Raw genomic sequence first — 18,059 nt, 5'->3', positions numbered from 1 at the left:
TTCCATATCCTCATTCCCACTCCTTCCATATCCTCATTCCCACTCCTTCCATATCCTCATTCCCACTCCTTCCATATCCTCATTCCCACTCCTTCCATATCCTCATTCCCACTCCTTCCATATCCTCATTCCCACTCCTTCCATATCCTCATTCCCACTCCTTCCATATCCTCATTCCCACTCCTTCCATATCCTCATTCCCACTCCTTCCATATCCTCATTCCCACTCCTTCCATATCCTCATTCCCACTCCTTCCATATCCTCATTCCCACTCCTTCCATATCCTCATTCCCACTCCTTCCATATCCTCATTCCCACTCCTTCCATATCCTCATTCCCACTCCTTCCATATCCTCATTCCCACTCCTTCCATATCCTCATTCCCACTCCTTCCATATCCTCATTCCCACTCCTTCCATATCCTCATTCACACTCCTTCCATCTTCCATATTCTCATTTACACTCCTTCCATATCCTCATTCCCACTCCTTCTATATCCTCATTCACACTACTTCCATCTTCCATATCCTCATTCCCACTCCTTCCATATCCTCAATCACACCCCTTCCATCTTCCATATCATCATTTACACCCCTTCCATCTTCCATATCATCATTCACACTCCTTCCATCTTCCATATCATCATTCACACCCCTTCCATCTTCCATATCATCATTCACACTCCTTCCATATCATCATTCACACTCCTTCCATCTTCCATATCATCATTCACACCCCTTCCATCTTCCATATCCTCATTCACACCACTCCTTCCATATCCTCATTCCCACTCCTTCCATATCCTCAATCACACCCCTTCCATCTTCCATATCATCATTTACACCCCTTCCATCTTCCATATCATCATTCACACTCCTTCCATCTTCCATATCATCATTCACACTCCTTCCATATCCTCATTCACACCCCTTCCATCTTCCATATCCTCATTCACACCCCTTCCATCTTCCATATCATCATTCACACTCCTTCCATATCATCATTCACACTCCTTCCATCTTCCATATCATCATTCACACCCCTTCCATCTTCCATATCCTCATTCACACCACTCCTTCCATATCCTCATTCCCACTCCTTCCATATCCTCAATCACACCCCTTCCATCTTCCATATCATCATTTACACCCCTTCCATCTTCCATATCATCATGCACACTCCTTCCATATCCTCATTCACACTCCTTCCATCTTCCATATCATCATTCACACTCCTTCCATATCCTCATTCACACCCCTTCCATCTTCCATATCATCATTCACACCCCTTCCATCTTCCATATCATCATTCACACTCCTTCCATATCCTCATTCACACCTCTTCCATCTTCCATATCCTCATTCACACTCCTTCCATCTTCCATATCATCATTCACACTCCTTCCATATCCTCATTCACACTCCTTCCATATCATCATTCCCACTTCTTTCATATCCTCATTCACACTCCTTCCATATCCTCATTCCCACTTCTTCCATATCCTCATTCACACTCCTTCCATATCATCATTCCCACTTCTTCCATATCCTCATTCACACTCCTTCCATATCCTCATTCACACTCCTTCCATATCCTCATTCACACTCCTTCCATCTTCCATATCCTCATTCACACTCCTTCCATCTTCCATATCATCATTCACACTCCTTCCATATCATCATTCACACTCCTTCCATCTTCCATATCATCATTCACACCCCTTCCATCTTCCATATCCTCATTCACACTCCTTCCATATCCTCATTCACACTCCTTCCATCTTCCATATCCTCATTCCCACTCCTTCCATCTTCCATATCCTCATTCCCACTCCTTCCATCTTCCATATCCTCATTCACACTCCTTCCATCTTCCATATCCTCATTCCCACTCCTTCCATCTTCCATATCCTCATTCCCACTCCTTCCATCTTCCATATCCTCATTCCCACTCCTTCCATCTTCCATATCCTCATTTACACTCCTTCCATCTTCCATATCATCATTCCCACTCCTTCCATTTTCCATATCCTCATTCACACTCCTTCCATATCCTCATTCACACTCCTTCCATATCATCATTCCCACTCCTTCCATCTTCCATATCCTCATTCACACCCCTTCCATCTTCCATATCCTCATTCACACTCCTGTACAAACCCCATGCATTTCTATGTCCTCTTTATGGGGCTAATGAACACCCCATGAAAAAGCAGAAACCAGCCCGTGCAGTTCGTTCTCCCCCTTGCAACACGAGGAAACTTGCATTATACATAGTACACTAATATATATATACAGCCTGTGCAGAGTTATACACATAAAACTAATATAAATCAGCCTTGGTTGGGATACACTGTCATGCACACACAAAAGGGACTACAACTCCCAGCATGTGTCATTGAGGAGTCTTCAGTCTGTGGTATAACACCAGCATGCTGCCTCTGTAGTCTCCTGGGAGTTGTAGTTCACCACACCTCTACTGGGCATAAACCAGTGTTTCCCAACCAGGGTGCCTCCAGGTGTTGCAAAAATACAACTCCCAGCATTCACTGGTTGGGAAACACTGGCATACACACATAACAGGGATTACAACTCTCAGCATTCCCTGGTTGGTAACCACTAGTATAAACACACACAACAGGGACTAAAACTCCCAGCATTCCCTGGTTGGGAAACACTAGCATACACACACAACAGGGACTACAACTCCCAGCATGTGCCCCCCCCCTTCTCACATAGAACTCCTCCCCAGAAAGAGATTTATTCCCCAGCCCCTGCAGTGTATGAATCCCCAGCCCATGCACTTTGTCATCCTGTTCAGTAAACACAAACAGAGCTCAGGCAGGGGAGATGAGGAGCACAGCTCTGGCTTCTTCCTCCCGTGCAGTATGTCCCCCTTTAGCCCGTACAGTATGTCCCCCTTCAGCCCCTTCAGCGTCCGCCATTAACCCCTCAGGTGCCGGGATCAATACAGATCCCGGCATCTGCGGCAGTGCGCGATTTGAATGAATGATCGGATCGCCCGCAGCGCTGCTGCGGGGATCCGATCATTCAGAACGCCGCACGGAGGTCCCCTCTCCTGCCTCCGTCCGGCTCCCGGCGTCTCCTGCTCTGGTCTGAGATTGAGCAGACCAGAGCAGAAGATCAACGATAACACTGATCTGTTCTATGTCCTATACATAGAACAGATCAGTATTAGCAATCATGGTATTGCTATGAATAGTCCCCTATGGGGACTATTCAAGTGTAAAAAAAAATGTTAAAAAATGTAAAAGTAAAAGTAAAAAAAAGTGAAAAATCCCCTCCCCCAATAAAAAAGTAAAACGTCCGTTTTTTCCTATTTTACCCCCAAAAAGCGTAAAAAATAAATTTTATAGACATATTTGGTATCGCCGCGTGCGTAAATGTCCGAACTATTAAAATAAAATGTTAATGATCACGTACAGTGAACGGCGTGAACGAAAAAAAAAAAAAAGGACAAAATTGCTACTTTTTTAATACATTTTATTAAAAAAAAAATTATAAAAAATGTATTAAAAGTTTTTTATATGTAAATGTGGTATAAAAAAAAAGTACAGATCATGGCGCAAAAAATGAGCCCCCATACTGCCGCTTATACGGAAAAATAAAAAAGTTAGAGGTCATCAAAATAAAGGGATTATAAACGTACTAATTTGGTTAAAAAGTTTGTGATTTTTTTTAAGCGCAACAATAATAGAAAAGTATGTAATAATTGGTATCATTTTAATCGTATTGACCCTCAGAATAAAGAACACACGTCATTTTTACCATAAATTGTATGGCGTGAAAACGAAACCTTCCAAAATTTGCAAAATTGTGTTTTTCGTTTTAATTTCCCCACAAAAATAGTGTTTTTTGGTTGCGCCATACATTTTATGATATAATGAGTTATGTCATTACAAAGGACAACTGGTCGCGCAAAAAGGCCAAAATGGGCTGAGTCCTTAAGGGGTTAATATAAATCACATAAAATTATATTATCCTACCTGTCTTCCAATGTTCCGATCTCTGGCGGCTGCTCTCTTTTCCTGCACACACTCCCAATAATGGTCCCCTGCTTAAAAAAGATTTACCCGAATGTACCCGAATACCGAATATTTACGAAAAATTAAACCCACCCGAATACGAATGTATCCGAAAAAAAATCAAACCCAGACACCTGAATACCGAATGTATCCGAAAAAAATGAAACCTAGACACCCGAATACCGAATGTATCTGAAAATAAAAACTGAAAATATTACTGAACCGAACATTTTATAAAAAACGAAAAAACTAAACGAAAAAAAAAGAAAATTTTTCTTCTGCACATGTCTATCAGTAAGGTGTAAAATAAAATAAAAATGGTCAGGGTTAAATAAAATATTTGGCCTCCTTATATTATAATCATTTCTAAAGACATATTCTTATTAAAGGGGTACTCCAGTACTTTAAAACATATATCCTATTCCCAGAATAGGGCAAAATCATCTGATCACCCTTGATCTCCAGAATGGGACCCCATCTCTCCCTTTGCATGGAGCAGCTTGTTGGCACATGCTCCATGCATTTTATATGGGACCCGAGTACAGCACTTGTGTATCTCTGACGCTCCCATAGAAAATGCATGGAACACATGGTGACAAGTCGCTCCATGAACAAGGAGAGACAGGGCCCCGTTCTGGAGATCCCATGGGGTCACAGAGGTTGGACCCCCTCGATAAAATACTTATCCGCTATCCTTCAACAGTGAATAGACCCTGAGGTGCAGCATTTAGTAGAGAGACCTCTTACCTTGTACTTCAGGGTATTTGAGAAGTATTAGAAAGCTATATCTCAACGTCATGGTTGTAGACTCTGTCCCAGCAAAGAACAAATCGACAACCATCCCCAGTAGGTTCCTTTCCTGAAACTCACTTTCTGGATAATTTTTTTTCCTGAAAAAATAGTTTTAGCAGAATTTTCCATGTTTATAGTATTTCAATTAATTTTTCTAACTGTAACATGAAAGGCCATTGAAAATGATCAGATCTATGCAGAACAATTTTCCAACACATTCATCCGTACTGTGATCACTGACACCTTAACCTCTTAAGGACCAGGCCATTTTACACCTTAGGACCCGGCCATTTTTTGAACATCTGACCACTGTCACTTTAAACATTAATAACTCTGGAATGCTTTTAGTTATCATTCTGATTCCGAGATTGTTTTTTCGTGACATATTCTACTTTAACAAAGTGGTAAAAAAAAATTGTAACTTGCATCCTTTCTTGGTGAAAAATGTGAAAATTTTATGAAAAATTTGAACATTTTGCATTTTTCTAACTTTGAAGCTCTCTGCTTGCAAGGAAAATGGATATTCAAAATATTTTAAAAATTTTTTTTCACATATACAATATGTCTACTTTATGTTTGCTTCATAAAATTGACAAGTTTTTACTTTTGGAAGACACCAGAGGGCTTCAAAGTTCAGCAGCAATTTTCCAATTTTTCACAGAATTTCCAATCTCACTATTTTTCAGGGACCAGTTCAGGTTTGAAGTGGATTTGAAGGGTCTTCATCTTAGAAATACCCCACAAATGACCCCATTATAAAAACTGCACCCCCCAAAGTTACAAAATGATATTCTGTCAGCCTTTTAACCCTTTAGGTGTTTCACAGGAATAGCAGGAAAGTGAAGGAGAAAATTCACAATCTTAATTTTTTACACTCGCATGTTCTTGTAGACCCAATTTTTGAATTTTTATGAGGGGTAAAAGGAGAAAATGTATACTTATATTTGTAGCCCGATTTCTCTCGAGTAAGCACATACCTCATATGTCTATGTAAAGTGTTCGGCGGGCGCAGTAGAGGGCTCAGAACCGAAGGAGTGACAAGGGGATTTTGGAGAGTACGTTTTTCTGAAATGGTTTTTGGGGGGCATGTTGCATTTAGGAAGCCCCTATGGTGCCAGAACAGCAAAAAAAAACACATGCCATACCATTTTGGAAACAAGACCCCTTGAGGAACGTAACAAGGAATAAAGTGAGCCTTAATACTCCACATGTGTTTCACGACTATTGCATATGTAAAAAAATAAAATAAAATTTCACTAAAATGTGTGTTTCCCCCCAAATTTCAAATTTTTGCAAGGGTTAATAGCAGAAAATTTGTAACCCCATTTCTTCTGAGTATGAAGGTACCCCATAAGTTGGCCTGTAGTGCACTATGGGCGAACTACAATGCTCAGAAGAGAAGGAGTCATATTTGGCTTTTTGAGAGCAAATTTTGCTCGGGGGCATGTCCCATTTAGGAAGCCCCTATGGTGCCAGGAGAGCAAAAAAAACCCACATGGCATACCATTTTGGAAACTAGACCCCTTGAAGAATGTAACAAGGAATAAAGTGAGCCTTAATATCCCACAGGGGTTTCACGACTTTTGCATACGTAAAAAAAAAAGAATTTCACTAAAATGGGTGTTTCCCCCCAAATTTCACATTTTTTGCAAGGGTTAATAGCAAAAAATACCCCACAAAATTTGAAACCCCATCTCTTCTGAGTATGGAGGTACCTCATAAGTTAACCTGAAGTGCACTATGGGCGATCTACAATGCTCAGAAGAGAAGGAGTCATATTTGGCTTTTTGAGAGCAAATTTTGCTCGGGGGGCATGTCGCATTTAGGAAGCCCCTATGGTGCCAGAACAGCAAAATAACCCCCACAAGGCATACCATTTTGGAAACTAGACCCCTTGAGGAATGCAACAAGGGGTACAGTGAGCATTTACCCCCACTGGTGTCTGTCAGATCTTTGGAACAGTGGGTTGTACAACATTTTTAATTTGCACAGCCCACTGTACCAAAGATCTGTCAGACACCAGTGGGGTGTAAATTCTCACTGCACCCCTCATTACATTCCGTGAGGGGTGTAGTTTCCGAAATGGGGTCACATGTGTTTTTTTTTTTTTTTTTTGCGTTTGTCCAAACCTCTGCAACAATCAGCCACCCCTGTGCAAATCACCTCAAATGTACATGGCGCACTCTCCCTTCTGGGCCTTGTTGTGCGCCCCCAGAGCACTTTTCGCCCACATATGGGGTATCTCCGTAGTCGGGAGAAATTGAATTACAAATTTTGGGGGGGCTTTTTTCCCTTTTACCTCTTGTCAAAATGAAAAGTATAGGGCAACACCAGCATGTTAGTGTAAACTATTTATTTTTTTACACTAACATGCTGGTGTAGACCCCAACTTCACATTTTCATAAGGGGTGAAAGGAGAAAAAGCCCCCCAAAATTTGTTATGGGGTATCTCCGTACTCGGGAGAAATTGCCTATGTGGCCCTAAACTGTTGCCTTGAAATACGACAGGGCTCCAAAGTGAGAGCGCCATGCGCATTTGAGGCCTAAATTAGGGATTTGCATAGGGGTGGACATAGGGGTATTCTACGCCAGTGATTCCCAAACAGGGTGCTTCCAGCTGTTGCAAAACTCCCAGCATGCTTGGACAGTCAACGGCTGTCCAGCAATACTGGGAGTTGTTGTTTTGCAACAGCTGGAGGCTCCATTTTGGAAACAGTGGCGTACCAGACGTTTTTCATTTTTATTGGGGAGGGGGGCTGTGTAGGGGTATGTGTATGTAGTGTTTTTTACTTTTTATTTTATTTTGTGTTAGTGTAGTGTTTTTAGGGTACAGTCACATGGGCGGGTGGTTACAGCGAGTTTCCGCTGCGAGTTTGAGCTGCCGCGCAAAATTTGCTGCATCGCAAACTTGCAGCCTGATACTCACTGTAAGCCCCTGCCCATGTGAATGTACCCTGTACATTCACAGGGGGGGACCTCCAGCTGTTGCAAAACTACAACTCCCAGCATGCACAGTCTATCAGTGCATGCTGGTAGTTATAGTTTTGCAACAGCTGGAGGCACACAGGTTGGGAAACACTGAGTTAGGAAACAGACAATGTTTCCCAACCAGTGTGCCTCCAGCTGTTGCAAAACCACAACTCCTAAACATTCTCTGCATGCTGGGAGTAGTAGTTCGGCAACATCTTTAGAGCCAGATGTTGCCGAACTACAACTCCCAGCATGCTTGGAGTTGTAGTTTTGCAACATCTGGAGGACTACAGTTTGCAGACCACTAATACAGTGGTTCCCAATCTGTGCCCTTCTAGATGTTGCAAAACTACAACTCCCAGTATGCCAAAACTGTCCAGGCATGCTGGGATTTGTAGTTCTGCAACATCTGAAGGGCCAGATGGTACAGAACTACAACTCCCAGTATTCCTGGACAGTAAGGGCATGCTGAGGATGTGTAGTTTTGCAACATCTGGAAGGGCACAGTGGTCTCCAAACTGTGGACCTCCAGATGTTGCAAAACTGCAACTCCCAGCATGCCCAGACCCCAAGGGCTGTCTGGGCATGCTGGGAGTTGTAGTTTACAGGGTCCCATTATAGCAATGCATGTCGCTTTACGGCGACGTGCATTGCTGTAAAGGGCCCGACCGCGGCTGAAGATCAACTCACCTGTCGCCGCCACCTTCATCGCAGGGATCCGGGTCTTCAGGGACGAGGTAAGTACCGGGGCCGGTCCCCAGCACTCCCCCGTCCCCCGCCGCGTCCTCCGGTCTTCCTCCCGTCCTCTCCGGACTTTCAGGGGCCGGGCGGGAGTAAGTAACCGCCCCCCCCCCCCCCTGCGATTGGTCGGTTAACTAACCGAAGAATCGCTCCGATACTTCAGCATGGTCCTGGCTGTCTGTGACAGCTGGGATCATGCAAAATTACCGGGCGGTCGGGTCCCAGAGACCCGATCAGCTCGGTATCGCCGCAGATCGCAAGGGCGATTTCCCTTGCGATTTGCGGCCTACATGGCCCCCCTCGGCGTTTGCCCTGGATCCCTGCTGAAGGATTTCAGCAGGCATCCAGTTCCGATCTCTGCCCGGCGCGCGGCAGAGACCGGAAAACGCCAGGGCGTATGGATACGCCCTGGGTCCTTAAGGCCCAGGGTGTGAGGGCGTATTCATACGCCCTGGGTCCTTAAGAGGTTAAAGGGGTACTCCACTGGAAGACATTTTTTTTTTTTTTTTATGAACCGGTGCCAGAAAGTTAAACAGATTTGTAAATTACTTCCAATTAAAAATATTAATTCTTCCAGTACTTATCAGCTGCTGTATACTACAGAGGAAATTCTTTTCTTTTTTAATTTCCTTTCTATCTGACCACAGTGCTCTCTGCTGACACTCTTTTTTATTATAAAAGTACAAAACACAAAACAAGTTCATTTCACTGTAACAAAATTAACAAAACTGAACATAACAACAAACTATTCATCTCAAAATAACAACTTAAACCGGCCAGCCCAGATAAACCAAAAATAAATAAATAAATCATTACCTACTATAGTCCAACACACACACACACACACACACACACACATACCTAATGAACATAAATAAAGCTTTCCTCGCTGGGATCAAAAACTAAAAATATCCAAACTAGGAAACATAACCACACTGCCCCCCCCCCCTAATAACAAGACAAAAAAAAAAATGGCTAGCTGCCGTAACAAAAATAATCCAACTTGGATAACAAAATATATATTATTTTTTTATACATCTATATTTTTTTTCCTTTTTTTTATATACTATATATATATATACATACATACATACACATATCCACATACATACACATACACACACACATTTTTTCTTTTTTTTTTCTTTTTTGTTTTTTAACTTCCCCTACCCTCCAACCCCCCCCCACCCAAACACACATACATATACCCACAAACTAAAACTAATCCACACTGGGACACAAACATAAACATAAACACAGACATAAATATAGTGTACTCTTAACACAATGCTATAATAACTGAAAAGTGGTCCGACTGCCTTTCTCACAAAATAATTATGACATTATAAAAAAAAAAAAAAAAAAAATTATACATAAAATCATACAGAATATACATAACAAACAACTTAATAACACAGAAAAACAACCAACCTATACTAAACTATCCCATCACCCACCACTCCCTCTGGACATGAGTCAGAGTCCATAGGTCACAGTTTTTGTCCACAACTGACCCATACCGGACCCCCAAAATAGTACCCACTGCAACAGTCCAGTCCTGGGTACACACCACCACCACCACCCCCCAAAAAAACCCCATCCAACCTAAAATACACCCCTACCCACCTAATGTAAACAGACCAATATATACAAAACAATATATACATATTCTACAACAAAGCAATATTAACAATACAATACACAAAAACCACAAGGCCCAAGTTTGGTTGCCTGCAAGCCCTTTACAATCCATCCATAGAAAACAAAACAAAAGGCTAAGGTGACATGCATAGCCCCCCACCAGGAAGAAGGATGGCAATCCTGATAAAATGAAATTGAAATTCCTCTCCCTTTCAACCTCTAACCCTATCACTATCCCTTCATGAAACTGACCCTATACTCACCCTAAGATATATACACTATGCCTGGCCAAAATAAGGTACTTCACCTTAAGGGCCTAGTACCTAGGGCACATCAAAAGAAAAACCTCTCCATAGGAGAGAAGCCCTACTGGTACCAAGACTGCCATACTCCAAAGACCTGATCTTCCCGAGGTCACCGGTGATGTTCCTACAGACCTCCACCTCGGAGAGGATTTTCTGTTGGGTTGACACTAAACACCGTGCGTTCCACGTGTAGTACCTAACCACTAAACTAACTAAGAATAAAGTGCCCCGGTCTCGGCCACCCAGGGACCTGAATGCCCCATAAGCCCACTCCGGATAGGTAAGGCCGGCAAGTTGACTCCAGCCGATGGAAGCGCCCACCCGGTTGTAAACCCCTATATTAAAGGGACAATGAAGCAGGAAGTGGTCCATGCTTTCCAGCGTGTCCCCACACTCTTCTCGGGGACATCCCCGGTCATCAGAGTTCCTACACTTCAGGTTGTCCCTTACATATAGCTTCCCCTGAAAGCAGCGCCAGGCCAAGTCCCAAAACTTCTGGGGGATCCTTTTCATGTTCAAAAGATACAACCCCACCCTCAGATCCCGACCTGGGCAGTCCCTGAGCGCCAGAGGCTTCTGGAAGTGGGTCAACAGAACCCGTTTGTCAAGGAACTGCCTTGACTGGGTCCTGATCTCCCACACTCCCAGACCCCACCGACGTATCGCCTTCAGAGTCGGGGTAGCGTAAGCCGGAAGATATCCATAGGGCGTACGGAGGTCCTTCACTTGCCCTCCTGTCTCCCATTCCTGGAAGAAAGGCCGAAACCATTCCCTGCAGGAGAGTACCCACGGAGAAGCCCTCTCTGACCAGAGGTTTGCGATGTTGGCTTTCAAGAAGGTGTTCGTAAAGAACACCACAGGGTTTACCATAGATAAACCCCCTAGTCTCCTCGTGCGGTATGTAACCTCCCTCTTGACTAGGTTCATCCTGTTCCCCCATAACAGTTGGAAAAACAGGCTGTAGATCCTAGTGTAGTAAGCCTCTGGCAAGATACATACACTGCCCAGATAGATAAACAAGGGGAGCAGGTACGATTTGATCAGGTGTACCCTTTCTCTGAGGGTCATAGACCAACCCTTCCACTGGTCCACCTTCTGAGCGGCATCCTGGAGCTTACCATCCCAGTTTTTGGTGGGATAATCATCCTGGCCGAATGTGATGCCTAAGACTTTTGCTGATTCTTGGGGCCCTGGAAGGGTGTCCGGGAGATCAAACATGGGATCCCCCCCTCCCAGCCAGAGACTTTCACACTTATCCCGGTTGATCTTAGACCCGGATGCCTCCGAGTAGTGGTCCACCTCCGACATCACCACAACCGACCTCCTCTCTCGTGGAGACGAAAATAGTGACATCGTCAGCGTACGCCACCACTCTCTGGGTGACAGCCGGCTCCGCCAGACTCATCCCGACTCCCGCCAACGGCCCACAATCTACCCTCCGGATGAAGGGATCGATTGCGAACACGTATAAAAGCGGGCTCAAAGGACAACCCTGACGGACTCCGGACCCCACCTCAAAAGAGCGGCCAGACCACCCGTTCACCAGCGGGAAACTCTCTGCCCCTGCATACAAGATCTTAAGCCAATTAACAAAAGTAGTTGGTAAGCCATATCTCAGGAGGACGGACCATAGGTACTCGTGGTTTACCCGATCAAATGCTTTGGCCTGATCCAAGGACAGCAAGTACCCCTTCCAAAGACCTGCACTACTCCGCTCCACTGCCTCCCTGACACTAAGGACAGCACTTAAGGTGCTTCGGCCTGGAACAGAGCAGTGCTGAGCCCCCGAAAGGAGCCGGGGTGCAAACTTCACCAGCCGATTAAACAGTATCTTGGCCAGAAGCTTCCTGTCCGTATTGAGAAGAGCTATGGGCCTCCAATTCTCAATCTGGCTAGGATCTTTACCCTTTGACAGAAGAATCAGGGCTGACCTCCTCATTGACTTCGGCAGAGTACCCGAGGAGAGACACTCATTGAATACCTCAGTCAAGAGGGGAGCTAAAGACTCCTTAAAGGTCCTGTACCACTCGGATGTTAAGCCATCCGGACCTGGCGACTTCTTGGGGGCGAGCCCCTCGATCGCCAGTCTCACTTCCTCTTCCCTGATTTCTTCTGCCAAAACATCAAGAGAGGGGTCTACCCCTGGCTCAGGAATGGTTTCAGTCAGGAAAACCGACATCCTGTCTCGATCTAGATCCTTCCTCCCCAAGAGGTGCGAGTAGAAGGATCTGACGACCTCCAAGATCCCTGATCTGGACCGATTCAGAGATCCTGTACTATCAATCAGTCCTGAAATGACTTTACTACTCACTGACATCTTACAGTTTCTGTAAGGGTCGGGCGAGCGGTACTTCCCGTAATCCCTCTCAAAAACCAAAGATGTGTGTCTATCGTACTGACACCTCATCAGCAAGGATTTCACTCTGGAGATATCCTCTTGGCTACCTCCAGTCGAGACAAGAAGCTCGAGTTTCCTCCTCAGACCCTGATACAGGCGATACCTGTTCAGGGACCTGAGGCTCGAGAGCTGGCGGAAGAACCCCGCAACCCGCTTCTTGAATATCTCCCACCACTCTGACTTACTACTACATAGGTCCAGTAAAGGTACCTGACTCTGAAAAAAATCCTCAAAGGACTGTCTTATCTCCGCTTCCTCCAGGAGGGACGAATTCAGCTTCCAATAACCTTTTCCCATCCGGGGGGTCTCTGAAACATTCAGGGAAAACAAAATCATACAGTGATCGGAGAACTCCACCTCAACCACGGACACTGCAGAAGAGACGGCTTCCTCCTTTAAATAAAACCTATCTATCCTAGACCTGCGACTACCTTGATGATAGGTGAAACCCGCGTGGCCCGAGGGGCTCCGGATGTGGGCGTCCTCTAGGCGAGCTTCTCTAGTTATGCTAATCAGTGCCACACTATCACAAGTCAGCGGACCATTGGAGCCTCCCCGATCTTGGGACCTCGTGACATTATTGAAGTCCCCTCCAAAGATCACTTGCCGACTCGTAAAAAGAAAGGGCTTAATCCTCATAAAGAGATCTTTACGGCCCCGCTTAGTTTGCGGGGCATAGATGTTAATGAGCCGGAGCTCTTGTCCCTTCATGAAGACATCTAAGATCAGGCACCTCCCCATTTCTAATTCAATAACCCGTCGGCATTCAACAGGAGCGGTAAAAAGGACCGCCACCCCACTATACGGCTCAGCTGCAAGAGACCAGTGGGAGGGGCCGCGCCTCCACTCTCTTCTGGCTTTTACCAGAGAGGCTAGATCTGACAACCTGGTCTCTTGTAAAAAGAAAATATCGGCTTCAACACGGCCGAGAAAATCAAAGGCTGCAAATCTAGCCGTATCCGACTTTATGCTGGCACAATTAATAGATGCCAGCGTCAATGGGGTGAGTGCCGCCATACAGGGTGATTAAATTAGACGGCCACACCCTTTACTTTTGCTTCCCTTTCTTTTTCGCCCCCTCATCCCCTGAAGAAGACGAGAGGGCAGGACCACACTTAGACCTTTTTTTGGATTCAGATTAATCCATTTGATCCCCGTCTCCATCCGGCCCCGGTCTAGCCCTGCCCTCCGAGGAAGGTGTCCCGACAGGACAGGGCCCAGTTCCCCCCAGAGGCTCTTTCTTCCTAGGCACCCCGCCCTCACCTTCCCCCTCCAAGGAGGGGGAGGAGATGGTGTCGAGGACGAGGTACCGGTTTGACAGGTCAATCAGAGGGGGGGCAGTCAGGCTTCCGTTTTGGACCTGGCCCGTAGTACAAGGAACAGATGACTCTGACCTCTTCTTTCTCCCTTTCCTTTTGCCCTTATCTTTCTTTTTAGGCCTCTCCCCACTATCCTCATCCACACTTTCATAGTGGGAGGAATCAGAAAGGTCGGCCATATTGCCATCCTCTTTGCGCAGTCTCCTGATCTCCTCATCTAGCACGTTCTCCTCCAGGGCTTCAGCAGTTACAGGGCCAGCTTCAGGAGCAGGGGCTGAAGCTACCCCCGCCACCTGGGCACTCTCCAGCTCCCTACTCCTTCTACGATTTTCCTCCCGCCTTAGTTTGGCGGGGCCCTTTTTCCTCCTCACTAGCCCTGTTGTGCCCCCATTCCTGCTCGTACCCTCCCCAGCCGAGGCAACTTCACAGCTCTCCTCAGCCGGAGCGGCCGCCGCACGGGTGAAGGCGCTAGGACAACGGCTAAAAGGGTGTCCGAGGACACCACATAGGTGGCACCGGATCTGCCGACAGGATGCGGCCAGATGACCCACCCCACCACACAAAGCGCAGACCTGCACAGTACAGGCTGCGCTAAAGTGGGTGGGGCTGCCACACCTGTGACAGACAGGCTGCCCCTGGTAGAAGACCTGGATCCTGTCACGTCCAAGGAAGGCGGCTGACGGAATGTGGGCAACCGTACTGCCTGAACGCTTGAGTTTGACGGAAAACGTCCAGGCCCCGGACCAGATCCCGTGCTCATCAAAGTTTTTCTTGGGCATGTCCGTCACATCCCCATACCGACCGAGCCAGGTCATGATGTCATAACAAGAAAGCGACTCGTTACGGGTCAAAACGGTCACTTTCTTGACAGAGTTCTGACGGGAAATCGCCTTTACGGTGAAATCCCGCCAGCCGGGCTCGTTCTTCGCCACTTCATAGTTTGACGAGAAGAGTTCAAGACCCTCTGGCCGAACGAAACTGACGTCAAACTCAGACGAACCGTAGGGGTGAATCAGGGCAAAGATGTCACTCGCCCTGAATTCCATCTGAAGGAGGAGCTCAACCACTTTAGCGCGAGGTGGACATGCATCCTCGCCCCTCCAAATCAGACGGACCACATTCCTACGGTTATTGTCCTGCCCGGGTGTCGGGAGGGACCAGACCACCTCCCCATTCCGCTCTCGGAAAGCCCCCAAACCGTGTCTCTCTATCCAGAAAGACAGGTCGACCTCACCCCTTCCCTCTACCTGGATCGACCTGTCACCCCTGCGTAGAGCCTCCAGGAGGCGCTGTTGCAAATGGCCCCCAGGGCCGGACGGAGACGGGGACCCCCCTGAACCCCCGGCAGCGACATTAGCATAGCTCCTGGGAGCAGTCACTGCCGGGGGGGCAGCCGGACCAGACCCAGAGCCAGAACCACTTACAACACCATTCACACCACAACTCTCAACCTCTTTATTTCCAGCCATACTATTGCCACTCCCATCAACATTCACTCCACTGACACTCCCACATACACTCCTCTCACCCACAACACTACTACACCCATCAATATCACATCCTACATTCTTGTCCTGACTAACAAATTCTGGGCTGGCTGGGACTTGTAGTATGGCTGGCTTTAGTAAAGCCCTTTGTGCTGGCTTAGCCGCTGCTGGGGTCGACGCCGATGGCTTCTCCTTCATGGCTGCTATCACATCCTGATTCTGGGACTGCCCCACCGGGCGCACCCCAGCTCCTCCCACAGCGCCAGCACCTGCTTCACCCGACTTCACAGGCTCTGTGGATAATCCCGGCGCCCGGACACTCCCCCCCCTCACAGGGGAGTGCCTTGCAGTGCCGGTAATGCCCACAGTACTCGGGGAACCGCCCCCCGAGCACCCAGGGGCATAACTCGCGCTGCCCACCATGAGCCCATCCTGCCCCTCCCTACCGGCAGGATGGGTGGGCTTCACATCTATTGCGTCTGCAGCTTTTACTGACGCCATGCTGTATCCCCCATGCTGGCTCCGTTCCACCACAGAAACGGAGTCTGGCAGTTTAGAGGACCCAGCAGCCTGAACCAGCTTTGCAGCTGGCCCAGACTGCTGGAAAGGACGGAACACATAATGCACAGTTTCCTGGGTCTTCTGTTTTTTTGCCTTTCTTTTTACTAATGTGTCATCACACTGGTCATCACCAAATGTAAAATTCTGGAGGTGGGCTGGGGACTCCTGCATCACTATAGCCCTCAGCAATCCCCCAGCCTCACTCTCCACATCATCATCCTCACTATCGCTTAGCGGTAGTGCCACCTGAGCCGGCTCTATGTAGCTGTCCTGAGTCTTAGTGGTCTGGGTGTCACAGGGAGTAGGGTCAGGCAATACATCATCCTCCACAACCTGTACACTTTCCTCCAACTTCTTCTCCTCCACCTCCTCCTCCTTTACACCAACACCACCATCCTCTCTTTCTTCACCGCCACTACTCTCCCCATCATCCACCTCCACCTTACCTGGGGATTTCATGGCGGCAAACCGATCCCGGTTCTCCATCTTCTCCCTGAAGAGACCGCTTCCCCCCAGGATCTCTGCTCTCCTCTCCTCCATCTTTGCAATGTCTTTCTTCAGGGCTGCAATCCTCTTTTTCAGTTCCAGTTTATTCTTTTTGGACCCAGAGCATGCCAGATTCTGGGCTCCACGCAGGTCCTCTCTCATCAACCTAAGCTCCCTACCGCAGCGGTCGTATTCCGCAAACCGTGCGGTCATGCGGGAGCAGTAGGTCTCGCTGGACTCTTCGGGCCCTCTCTCAGCCCACAACTCAATACTTTGCCTCCTCGCCTTCCTTCCACTGGATCTCTGGCTGGCACCCATTGCCGGAGGAGCCGAGCCTGCATTGCTGCAGACTCTGCCAGATCTTCTTCCTCCGGCCGGAAAAATGGCTGTCGCTGTTTTCTCTCCACCCCCCGCCAGCCTGGAAGAACGGGGAGTGGAGGCCAGGGGCTCCATGCAGGGAAAACTCTCCCAAGGAGCCTGCCACACCCCTGGGAAAGGTTGGTGAATCACCTGCTCTGCCTCTGGAACTCTGGAGAAACACAAAAAGAGACACACCCAAAGCTGCTTCACACACAACTGCTCCTGGCTACTGTGTTCCACAGGAAGCGCTCTCTGCTGACACCTCTGTCCATGTCAGGAACTGTCCAGAGTAGGAGAGGTTTGCTATGGGGATTTGCTCCTACTCTGGACAGTTCCTAAAATGGACAGAGGTGTCAGCAGAGAGCACTGTGGTCAGACAGAAAGGAAATTAAAAAATAAAAGAGCTTCCTGTGGAGCATATGGCAGCTGATAAGTACTGGAAGGATTACTATTTTTAAATAGAAGTAATTTACAAATCTGTTCAACTTTCTGGCACCAGCTGATAAAAAAAAAAGAAAAAAAAATGTTTTCCAATGGAGTACCCCTTTAAGGCATCAGTCAGTGGTTTCCACAGTTTGCGGACCTTAGTCATGTGATGAAGCCTACCTCTTCCATTTTGATGAGGAAGAAATCAATGAGGTCCCGAGGGTAATTCTTATCGAGGGTGTCTTGGTGTGATTTTATCATTTCCTTCACAAATGTTTTTAACTTGACATTGTTTGCTAAGATTTTCTGGTGTGGTCCAGGAAGGCGTCTCATCAAACGGGGGAACATACCGAGAAGCTGAAAAATAGCGCCAATCATCTACAACGTGCTGTAGGTTTTAGAGATGAAGGATTAGGATTCACTCGGCAGAAAAATTCCAGATAGATATTTGGTGTGCAACAGGTGCTGGATTGCTCATATATGTGCTGTCTCCTTTGATGACAATGCATATACTATCCGAAATTAAA

At 46.8% G+C, this 18,059-nt stretch overlaps 1 pseudogene; it reads right to left on the bottom strand.

Moving 5' to 3' along the window:
• Nucleotides 1-18,059, bottom strand: part of LOC130291490 (cytochrome P450 2C8-like) — a 115,990-nt pseudogene that overhangs the window by 85,328 nt on the left and 12,603 nt on the right.

Source organism: Hyla sarda, chromosome 9, assembly GCF_029499605.1.
Source record: "Hyla sarda isolate aHylSar1 chromosome 9, aHylSar1.hap1, whole genome shotgun sequence".
In the NCBI taxonomy this organism is placed as follows: Eukaryota; Metazoa; Chordata; class Amphibia; order Anura; family Hylidae; genus Hyla; species Hyla sarda.
The sequence above is the reverse complement of the archived record's forward strand: the minus strand, read 5'-3'. Positions and strand labels throughout refer to the sequence as shown.